General features: G+C 40.4%; 1 pseudogene; it reads left to right on the top strand.

Moving 5' to 3' along the window:
- Positions 1–657: 657 nt before the first annotated feature.
- Positions 658–817, top strand: LOC127484083 (U2 spliceosomal RNA; annotated as a pseudogene).
- Positions 818–11,192: the final 10,375 nt, after the last annotated feature.

Here is an 11,192-nt window from a genome sequence, read left to right as displayed (position 1 = left end):
ATTTTTTCTTTCTGCATAGGGATGAGCCAAGGAGGCAACGTGGAGCAGCATCCTTCTACTCTAAGTGTGCAGGAAGGAGACAGCTCTGTTATCAACTGTACTTATTCCGACAGTTTTTCAGACTATTTCCCATGGTATAAACAAGAACCCGGTCAGGGTCTCCAGCTCATCACAGACATTCGCTCAAATCTGGAGAAAAAGCAGGACCAAAGGCTCACTGTTTCACTGAATAAGGCGGCCAAACATGTCTCCCTGCACATTGCAGCCACCCAGCCTGGAGACTCTGCTGTCTACTTCTGTGTTGCAAGCACACATTGCTCCCCAGGCATCTGGCACCTGTACCTAATCCTGCAACTAGGGCGGAAGCCTCAGCTCTTTTCCTTTGGCACAGACTTTCTAGTAAAGTATTTTCAATATTGTTTGTTCCCAAGTGGAAACTAACATAGATACTAAGGCATAGAATGAAAGGTGAAGTTCAGAATGACCTGGAAAAGGTTAGAACAGTTTGTTGACTATTGCTTGATGCTTACTTCTTATTTATTAATTGAGACATTTTAACATTTACTTTTAACTGATGCATAAAAATGGTACATGTTGATGTGGTATTATCCTATGCTTCAATAAATGTACATACTCTATAATGTTCATATAAGATATATTGCTTCTCGGCCTTTTGGCTAAGATCAAGTGTAGTATCAAATAAGATAGGCTTATACATCCCCTCAAACATTCATTAGTTTTTAGTGGTGAAAACACTGACAACCTTTTCTTCTAACTTTGAAAAATAGGCAATGCCTTATCATTAATTATACTCACTGTACTGTGTAATAGAACACCAGCAATTTTCATTACTATCTAACAAAACCTGACACCCATTAAATAACCTTTCCTCGTGCTTTCTTTCCCCAGCACCTATCAGCCACCATTATACTCTCACCTTATGTGAGTGCTCCTTTTAAAAATATCCTATATGAGTGAGATCATGTGATATTTGTCTTTCTATGCTTGGTTCATTTCACCCAGTATAATGACCTCCGGCTCCATCTGTGTTGGCACAAACAACAAAATTTCATCCTTTTATGTGGCTGAGTAGTACCCCATTGTGTATATGTTCCACATTTTTTTTATCCAGTCTTCATTGGAAACTTAGGTTGTTCCCATTTCTTTTTTTTTTTAAAGATTTGTTTATTTATTTGAAAGAATTACATAGAGAGAGGAGAGTCAGAGAGAGAGAGAGAGAGAGAGAGAGAGAGAGAGAGAGGTCTTCCATCTGCTGGTTCACTCCCCAATTGACTGCAATGGCCGGAGCTGCACCGATCTGAAGCCAGGAGCCAGGAGCTTCTTCTGGGTCTCCCACACGGGTGCAGGGGCCCAAGGACTTGGGCCATCTTCCACTGATTCCCCAGGCCATAGCAGAGAGCTGGATCGGAAGAGGAGCAGACGGGACTCGAACCGGTGCCCATATGGGATGCTGGCACTTCAGGCCAGGGAGTTAACCCACTGAGCCACAGTGCCGGCCCCATTCCCATTTCTTGGGTATTGTTCATAGAGCTGCAATAAACATGTAAGTGAAAATTTCTTCCACAGACCAATTTCATTTCCTTTGGATATATATATCTATATATATTTGGATTTATGTATATATTTGGATTTATTTCATTTCCTTTGGATATATTCATTTCCTTTGGATATATATATATATATCTCCAAGGATATATACAGGCATTTTGGAAAACAGCAAGGAGTTTCCCCAAAAAATTAAAAGTAGGACTACCGTATGAACCAGCAATCCCACTACCAATCTCATATATATATATATATATATCCAAAGAAAATGATTTCATATATATATATATATCCAAAGGAAATGAAATTTCATATATATATATATATATCCAAAGGAAATGATTTCATATATATATATATATATATATATCCGAAGGAAATGAAATTGGTAGTGGGATTGCTGGTTCATATGGTAGTCCTACTTTTAATTTTTTGGGGAAACTCCTTGCTGTTTTCCAAAATGCCTGTATATATTTACATTCCCACCAAGAGTATGCAAGAGTTCCTTTTCTTTCACATCATTGTCCGCACTTGTAATTTTTTTTTTGTCTTTTTATAATAGCCAGTCTACCTTAACCATGGATTAAGTCATGGTTATGCATGGCTAAATCTTACCTCTCAGGAAACCACAGCACTATTGGGTGAGTATGGCATCTTGTGGAGAACTTCTATGTTTGCTGATTACATTAAAGAGCTTGGTTTCACAACTCCTTCTTGAAACATCCAGAAATGAGTTTTTAAAATTTATTATGTATTATCTATGTCAGATGCTAGCTATTTTAATTTTCTTCACTATATTGACAGATTTGTTACCTATGTGGGAAAATAAAAATTCTTTATCTAGTACACTCTTGTAATCCACACAGGGAACACAACTGTGTAAAATCCTTTTGGAGATTCTCAAGTGGTTCCTTAGGCCAGTATTCTAGTCCCGCCATTACAAACTTTATGGCATTTTATTTCTTTTAAGAAACGTATAGACTGGCCACATTCCCTGCTACCCCAGAAGAGTTTTCCCAGGACAATTTTTTAATATCACAGCTAATCTATCCCACTGTGATGAGTTGTCTCTGGAGGATTTTCACAAGTGTTCACAGGAGATTATTTAACTCTACCAGTTAGCCTTTTTTTCTTCAAAGATTTATGTATTTATCTGAAAGGCTGAGTGACAGAAGAAGAGAGAGAGGCAGAGAGAGGGGGGAGAGAGAGAGAGAGAGAGAGATCTCCCATCCGCTGGTTCACTCCCCAAATGCCTGGCAGAGCTAGGGCTAGGCCAGGCAGAGTTCAGGAGCCAAGACCTACTTCTCTCAAGTGAGTGGCAGGAACCCAGGTTCCTGGGCCATTATCTGCTATTTTCTGTAGAGTAGCTTGGACTTGAGCAAGGCCCTCTGATGTGGGATGCAACTGTGTCTCAAGTGGCAGCTTAACTGGCTATGCCATAGCTCTTGCTCTACCCTTGCCCCACAAGGGGACTTTCTGGCTTCAGTACATATTTTTCTCATTAATTACATAAATCAAGTATTTGTAATGTTTCTCTACAAAATTGAGAACCCAATTTTCCACCTCCAAGATGGAAATATTAAGCTTTTCCATGGATTTGTCTTTATGTTCTGCAAGATATCCTTGCCTAAGGACTTTAGCTGGAAGGTCATCTGTTCAAATAGTTTCCCCTCTTCTTCCATTGAGTCTTTTTAAAAAAGATTTATTTATTTGCAAGGCAGAGTTATAGAGAGGCAGAGGCAGAGAGAGGGAGAGAGAGGGACAGAGAGAGAAAGATGTTCTCTATCCACTGGTTCACTCCCTAAATGGCTGATATGGCCAGAGCTGGACCCATCTGAAGCCAGGAGCCAGGAGCTTCTTCCAGGTCTCCCATGTGGGTGCTTTCCCAGGTCACAGCAGAGAGCTGGATTGGAAGTGGAGCAGCTGGGACTTGAACTGATGCTGGCACTGCAGACTGTGGCTTTAACCTGTTGTGCCACAGTGTCGGCCCCCATTATGTCTTTATATTGTGAAACTTTGTGTTTATCACAATAACCCCTTTGTATGGTATGTAAACATTAAATAATGTATTTTGTGCCCATTTTTAGTAGGAATATATGAGATACATGAGGTTAAGAAGGTTAAGAAATTTTACTGTCTCCATAGTATTTGGAGATTGTGAACCACATAAAAACACAGTGACTCATGCTTTATATATCTTTTGTAAATTGAAACATCCAAGAGAGAGCCACAAGCCACTCAAATTAATATTACTTCTGGCTAAGGTATGAATTATCCAATGGAGTCTGGAATATTATTGCCCAACCTGTCTGGTATTATATCTTATTTTTAAGGTAAGACTTCTGGAAGAACAAAATTCATTCAAAATTTCGTATGAGAATGTTCAAAATATCTGCTCTGGACAAGGGCACCTTTTGAATGACAGAAGTATAATTTGGGGATTCCCCTGATAGAGAGCTATAGCAGAATTAAACTGTATGAAATGAAATATATAATATCTCCAAATAAGCCAGCCACTTGGTGGGAAAATATTGAATGATTTTAGACAGCAGAAAAGTTGGACTTTTTGTGTTGTCGTCTCATTTAATGTACTTCCAGTGCAAGATGTAAAGATGTTTCAGCCAATTGGGACAAAGCTGAAATTATTTGGAGACAAGGAGGATAGGCTTTGTCTACTATATTGAGAAGTAGGGTACAATAAGCAATGGGTGTCTTTTGGTCATATTGCTGAGTAATATTGTGAGGGTATTGCCTTACTGTTAATGTTCAAACACCAATAATGATTGATCACGATTAGTAATTCTATGATCAGCTGACTAGGGAGACATATGAGATCATGTAGGATAATTCCCTTCAGAGTTTATCATACAGAATATAGCAATTTGCTGTGGCTCATTGAGGACCCATATGGAGGTAGTGGGAAAAATATAAATTCAGTGGCTGAATCCCAATGATCTCATTCTAATGTCTAAGCTGGCTTTCATGAAAAGAACTAGAATGTCTAAGGAGAACTTTATGGCAGGACTCAATGTTTGAAGTCTTTAATGACTGAACATAGCACTTGGTCACTTACCATAATTACTTGCAATATATCCATGCATATTTACAGATTTAGTTGTTACAAAATGAAAAGTTGGTTGGTTCACTGAATTTTGGGTTGGGTGGGACCTTGGTCAGTATGCAAAGAAGTCTGATACGACACACGCCCACTTGCTACACCAGGAGACCTCTGCTTCCTGTTCTGTCTCAGCAGCAGCAGCAGCAGCAGCAGCAGCAGCACAGAGCCCACTAATTCTTCCCTCTCCCATCAGGCTCACCGCACAGTGCAGGGCTCTGGAACTAAAGAACACAATATTTTTCATCCAGAAGAAAAGATAAAATATGTCACTCTCCAGCCTTCTGCTGATGATCCTGGCTTCACTGTGGCTGGGTAGGGATGACCCCACTGGGAATGGGCCCCCTGTAAGACCTCAGGTTTGGAGGCACAGGAAGCATCTTATGGGGACTTTGGGAAAGAAGGGTAATAGTGCATAAAAATTGAATTTCATCATCTCATACCACCTATCCCTAAACTTTCTGATTCTTTTTGTCTTCAGAATCTGCTGTTGCCCAGAAGGTAACTCAAGCCAAGCCAGCAATATTGGCACAGGAGAAGGAAGCCGTGACCCTGGACTGCACGTATGACACCAGTGCTGCAAGTTACAGTCTCCTGTGGTACAAGCAGCTCAACACAGGGGAGGTGATCTTCCTTATTCGTCAGGACTCTTACGGCCAGCAAAATGCAACCCAAGGTCGCTACTCATTGAATTTCCAGAAGGCAAGGAAATCCATCAACCTTGTCATCTCTGTTTTACAATTGGAAGACTCAGCAGTGTACTTCTGCACACTGAGAGAGGACACTGTGAGAGGACTCGTGTAGAGAGGCGTACAAAAACCCCAGGAGTCTCTCTGAGACATCACCTGCTACAGGGTCTGAAGCAGAGAATCACCATCCCTGACAGGATGTGGAAGGGTTGTGGCAGCACAGATGTTGGGGTTCAGGGAGCACAGCCAGCTCAGAAAACACCTATGTCCAGAGTTATCACTCATCAGAAACGTTCCTATTCCTGAATCTTTGGCTTCAAGTTACACACAGAATTGTGAGCAAAAACTGAAGGGAATGTAAAGCCACAACAAGGAATTTGCCATTATGCATTCAGTAGGGCTAGAATAATTGGCTTAAGAGTGTTCAAAGGGGCTGGTGCTGTGGCATAGCAGGTAAAGCCGCCGCCTAAAGTGAGGGTATACCATGTGGCACCAGTTTGTGTCCCAGCTGCTCCACTTCTGATCCAGGTCTCTGCTGTGGCCTGGGAAAGCAGTAGAAGATGTACCAAGTCCTTGGGCCCCTGCACCCACGTGGGAGACCCGGAAGAAGCTCTTGGCTTCGGATCAGTGCAGCTCTGGCCATTGCAGCCAGATGGGGAGTGAACCAGTGGATGGAAGACCTCTCTTTCTGTCTCTACCTCTCTCTGTAACTCTGTCTTTCAAATACACCAAATGAATCTTTTTTAAAAAAGTTCCCTGCGTATTACCATTTTTAAAATATCATTTTTGGTGAGCATTTGACCCAGTGATTAAGATATGGCTTGAGATGCCTACAGCCCATATCAGAGTGTTGGGTTCAAGTCATGGCTCCATTCTTGATTCCAGCTTCCTGCCAATGCACACCCTTGGAGGCATAGGTGGTGGTTCAAGTAGTTGGGTTTCTGCCATACACATGGATAGACTCAGACTGAGTTCCCAGCTTCTGGCAATAGCTGCATCCAGCATTGGTTGTTTCAGGCATTTGGGGAATGAATCAGATGATGAGACCCTCCATTCCTCTGTTTCTGTCTCTTAAATAAAATATAAGCAAATCAAACTTTAAAAAACCATATTATTTTAGACTATTAATAAAACAGTTTTTAGGCTTCCTTTCTGGGGATAATGGTACTCACATTTACCTTTTAATTGTAAATAAATAAGGCATTGTTTTCTCCTAAAATTAATCACTATCTTTTAGCGTATTATATTCACCCAGTTAGAAAATCAGCTGACACCTGCAAGTGTGTAATATCTAATCAGAGTAAATATACATATCACCTTAAACATTTAACATTTCAAAATCCTATCTCTCATTTTTTAATTGAGAAACGATATTCTAATCTTATCTGTAGTCACCCTGCTGTGCAATAGAACACCAGATCATCTATGCTATGTTTGCATAACTTGGTTCCTGTTAATCAGTCTTTCATCCTCACACCCTCCCTACACTATGTAGCCCGTATTAACCCGTATTATACATCAGCAACGATGAGATCATCTTTTTAATTAAATTTCACAGAAGAGTAAGATCATGTGGTACTTTTCTTTCTGTGCTTATATGATTTCACTTGATCTAATGGCCTTCAGTTTTTTTCCATGTTATTGCATGGATTTAATCCTTTTTAATGGCCAAGTAGTATTCCAGTGTTTATATGTACCACCTTTTCTTTATATATATTCATTAGTGGATGTACACTTAGGTTATTTCATTTTCATGGCTATTGTGAAGAGTTCTTCAATAAACATGGATGCAGATGTCTCTTTGACTGACAGATTTAATTTTCTTGGATTTAAAACCAGTAGTGTGATTGCTGGATCATGTGATAGATCTATTTTGTTTATTTTTTTTGAGGAATCACTATTGTTTTCCAGAATGACTGTACTCATTTACATTCTTATCAACATTGTGCAGAGATCCCTATGTCTACATCGTTGTCAGCATTATATTTTGTCTTTTTAAAATGAGGCCGTTTATCTTGATGAAACTTAAGAAAGAAAATGACTTGGTGTCATTGCCCCCAAATTGCTACAAGGGCTACTTTATACAGTACATATGAAAAAGAGATAATTTGTTTTCATTCAAGACAATCTTGCAATTGAGGACCTATAACTCCTGATACCAAGGGCCTCAATCACCTAGGAAAGCATTTTTCATTTTCACACCTGCAACCACATCTCAGATAGTAATTTCACTATATTGGCAAAGCAGAAAGTTAAAGTGGAGCAGCACTGATTCAAGGCACTCAAACTGAGTCAGGGGGACAGGAACTCTTATGAAAAACAGTCCAAGTACTTCTGTAGCTGTACTCTTAAGCTCAGACCTGAATGAAATTCCTGGTTCCTGGACTCAGACTTGCCCAGTCCTGGCTGTTGCAGTCATTTGGGGAGTGAACCAGTAGCCAGAAGCTCACTCTCTCTCTCTCTCTTTCTCTCTCTCTCTAAAACTCTGCCTTTTAAATAGATAAATCTTAAAAAATAAAACGATGAAAAAAGAAGATGATGAAAGGAGCTGGAAGTGGTAGTCAAAGGGGATTTTAGGCTCTATGTAAAATTCTATCATTTAAATGATTTGCATATTCATGAAACCCTCTTAGTGTTACATTAATTCTTACAAGTCTTACTATGTTATCTTCAATTGGTCTCATAAAAAAGGGGAAACAGAAAATGACTATCATAAGATTTTGTCTAACTGTCCAAAGTGTCAGATTTCCTCAGCTTGTAGGATTGTACAACTTTTAGCTTACACTACTCTTAAGGTCCTCTTTGATGTTATAGTTATGTATATTTTTGTCTTCTCCAGAATACAGCAAACTATTGTCTCATCCATTTTAATATAATTTTATATATGATTTTGAAATATTTTACACCCAAATAAATATCTTTGAATTCAAAATTTCCACGAACATTTTGAAATACCTTTGTATTATTCAGACCTAGTAAATTACTCACTTATAGTAAAGCTTCAATACACATTTATGGATTCATTTGAACTGAATTGGAGAAATCAAATGAGAACTACCAAATTATTTTGAGTTGTTGATCTCCATGAAATAGCATTTCAATAGTAGTCATTCTTCCAATTTTTAACCTCTATTCAATTTAGGTCTTTGTTGACAGCTTTAATCCACTAGGGGGCACTCAAAGTTTCAGTGAAAATAACTTTCTAGTAGTCTTGGGAGACTGAATAATCAGGAGACTGGGGATCGTGGCACGCTGAGTCAAGCTGCGACCTGGAACTCCTACATCCCTATCAGAGTGCCTGGTTGGAATGCTTCTCATCCAGCTTCCTGCTAATGTGCTTTTTATCCGGTATCTTCATGTTTCTTTATTGAGTCTAGAAGGAACAAGAGTAAATAGAAGAAAAGCATAAAAATAAGTAATACAAATAGAAGAAGAAAAGGAAGAGGACACCTATTTTGTTTGGCCAGCCATGTAAGACCCCATGAGAATCACTTGTGTGGGCTGGAGGCAGCATGGGGAAAGGCAGGACAGAAGAAGGGGAGAAGCAGAAAGGGCAGACAGCACATTTTTTTTTTTTTTAATTCTTGCTAGAACCATTTTCTGTGCAGATGGTGAGCATATGTCTTGGGCTTCTAGAACTTTTTAGATTTCAAGAAATTACATTTTAAGGCAGACATTTGGTCAGTGGCTAAGAAGTCACTTGGGATTCCCTAGGTTCGAGTCCCACCTGCTTTTCAGATTCCAGCTTCTTGTTAATGTACATGCTGGGAGTCATCAGGCCATGGCTCAAAGGCTTGTATCCCTGCCACCCACATGGAAGATGTCAACTGAGTTCCCGGCTCCTTGGCTTGGCCAGACCCAGTCCCAGCTATACTGGACATTTGGATAATGACCCAGCAGATGGAAGAAGGTCTCTTTCTCCTTCTGTTTCTCTGCCTTTCAGAAAGAGAAAAATAAATAATAATAAAAAAGAAATTTCATTTACTTATTCATTGTATAACGCAAGCTGTTAAATATTTATACAAATACATGCTATTTTAATGTTATTGAACACTCTAGTCTGTCAAATTGTGTAATTTCGTACATGGAGTTACTTTTTCCGTGATTGTTCAAAGCTCTGCTTTTCCCAGTTAAGACACTGATTCCTCTCTAAAGTATCATTGTTCTTCCTCACAAACTTCTTTCTCCACAAACACTTCTTACATAGAGTGTTTAAGAAAAAATAACTATTCTATCTTCACACTGTGGAACCATCACGCCCCATGCACTATTCCCACCTGCAATGTTGGTACAGTCTCATTGGCCATGGTGGGTGGAGTTTTCTGTTACGATGAATGACAGAGCTCAAATGTGATTGGTTCTCTGTGAGTTTCATGGAACCAATGAACTGTAAGAACAAAGTTTGTCTGGACCCGAGACTTAACATCCCACAGAGCAGAGGTAAATGCCCACCAGCAAGCAGACAGAAAGCCATGGAGAGAAGACCAGGGATTCTGCTGGGGCTTTTGTGGGTCCAGATTTGCTGTGAGTTGGGATTGTTCCAGGTGGGAGATAGGGGTCGGATCACAGCTGTCAGAAGGAGGGAGAGCTGACTTAAAGCTCTGACACCGTCCCACACCCTCGTGTTTGTTTCTTGAGATATTTTTACAGGTTTGGAGGCCACATCAGTGCATTCCCAGTGACATCCTATGTTTTTTTTTTCCCTGTCCATGCAGGGGTGAGGGGGCTGCAGGTGGAGCAAAGTCCTCCAGCCCTGAGTACCCAGGAGGGAGCCAGCCCTACCCTGAGGTGCAATTTTTCCGCCCCTGTGACCATCATGCAATGGTTCCGACAGAGTCCCAGGCATGGCCTCATCAGATTGTTTTCCATGGCTCTGGGAGTGAAGGAGGATGGAAGGTTGAAGTCAACAGTTAATTCTCAGGAGCGCTACAGCACCCTCCACATCTCAGCCACCCAGCTGGAAGACTCCGGCACCTACCTCTGTGCAGCACAGGCACAGTGCTCCCAGGGTGTCTGCAGCCCGGACCCAAAGTGCAGCTGGGCCTGTAAGCCTACCCCCAACACAGAGAGGCCCGTGGCTTCCACAGCAGCATTTGCACTGCTGTGGGTTTTCTGACTGATGTTGGAGCACTTTTATCTCTGGTAAAATCACACCTATCAGACAAGTCAGTTCACTTGGTTTTCACACACTTTTCCTCTCAGAAATCACTAGGAAGGGAAAAAAACCCTAATGTGAAACCATTGGAACAACTGATAAAGCTGTCAGGACCCAATGTATTGTTTCAACACTTTCCCTGGCAAAGTGCATGTACGTTACCTAAAGATTACTGTGATAAAAAAGACTGTGAAAAGTACATGCTGATCAACAAATAGAAATGACTCAGTATTTCAGTTGTTTAAAGACAGCTCAATTTTCCAGGAAAGGGAAAGAACGTTCAGATTTTTCACGCCTGGAACTCACTAAAAATATAAATGAAAAATGCGAACTATTGAGTGTCAGGCCCTCTGTCCAGACTACTACATTTAACGTCTAAGTACTGCCAATACCTTGCACGTGAATGCACTGGGGGTTATCGGATATGAGTAACCTACCTGGGCTCACATGATCACTGAAATAGGAAGGTGGGGGTGGGATTCCCACGCTGGATGTCTGATATCAGAGTATGTTCTCTGAGATACCCAGTACAGAAGGTTCCAGAATCACAAAGTGCAAATGATTTCTACTGTTACATTTACACATTGCACTTACATACATCGTTGACAAAAATGTGCATTTTTATCTTTTCTAAGTAGTGCCTTGTAAGGTAGAGCTAATTGAACTT

Source organism: Oryctolagus cuniculus, chromosome 12 (genome assembly GCF_964237555.1).
Source record: "Oryctolagus cuniculus chromosome 12, mOryCun1.1, whole genome shotgun sequence".
NCBI lineage: Eukaryota > Metazoa > Chordata > Mammalia > Lagomorpha > Leporidae > Oryctolagus > Oryctolagus cuniculus.
Note: the sequence above shows the minus strand (reverse complement) of the source record. Positions and strands in the feature narration are given on the sequence as shown.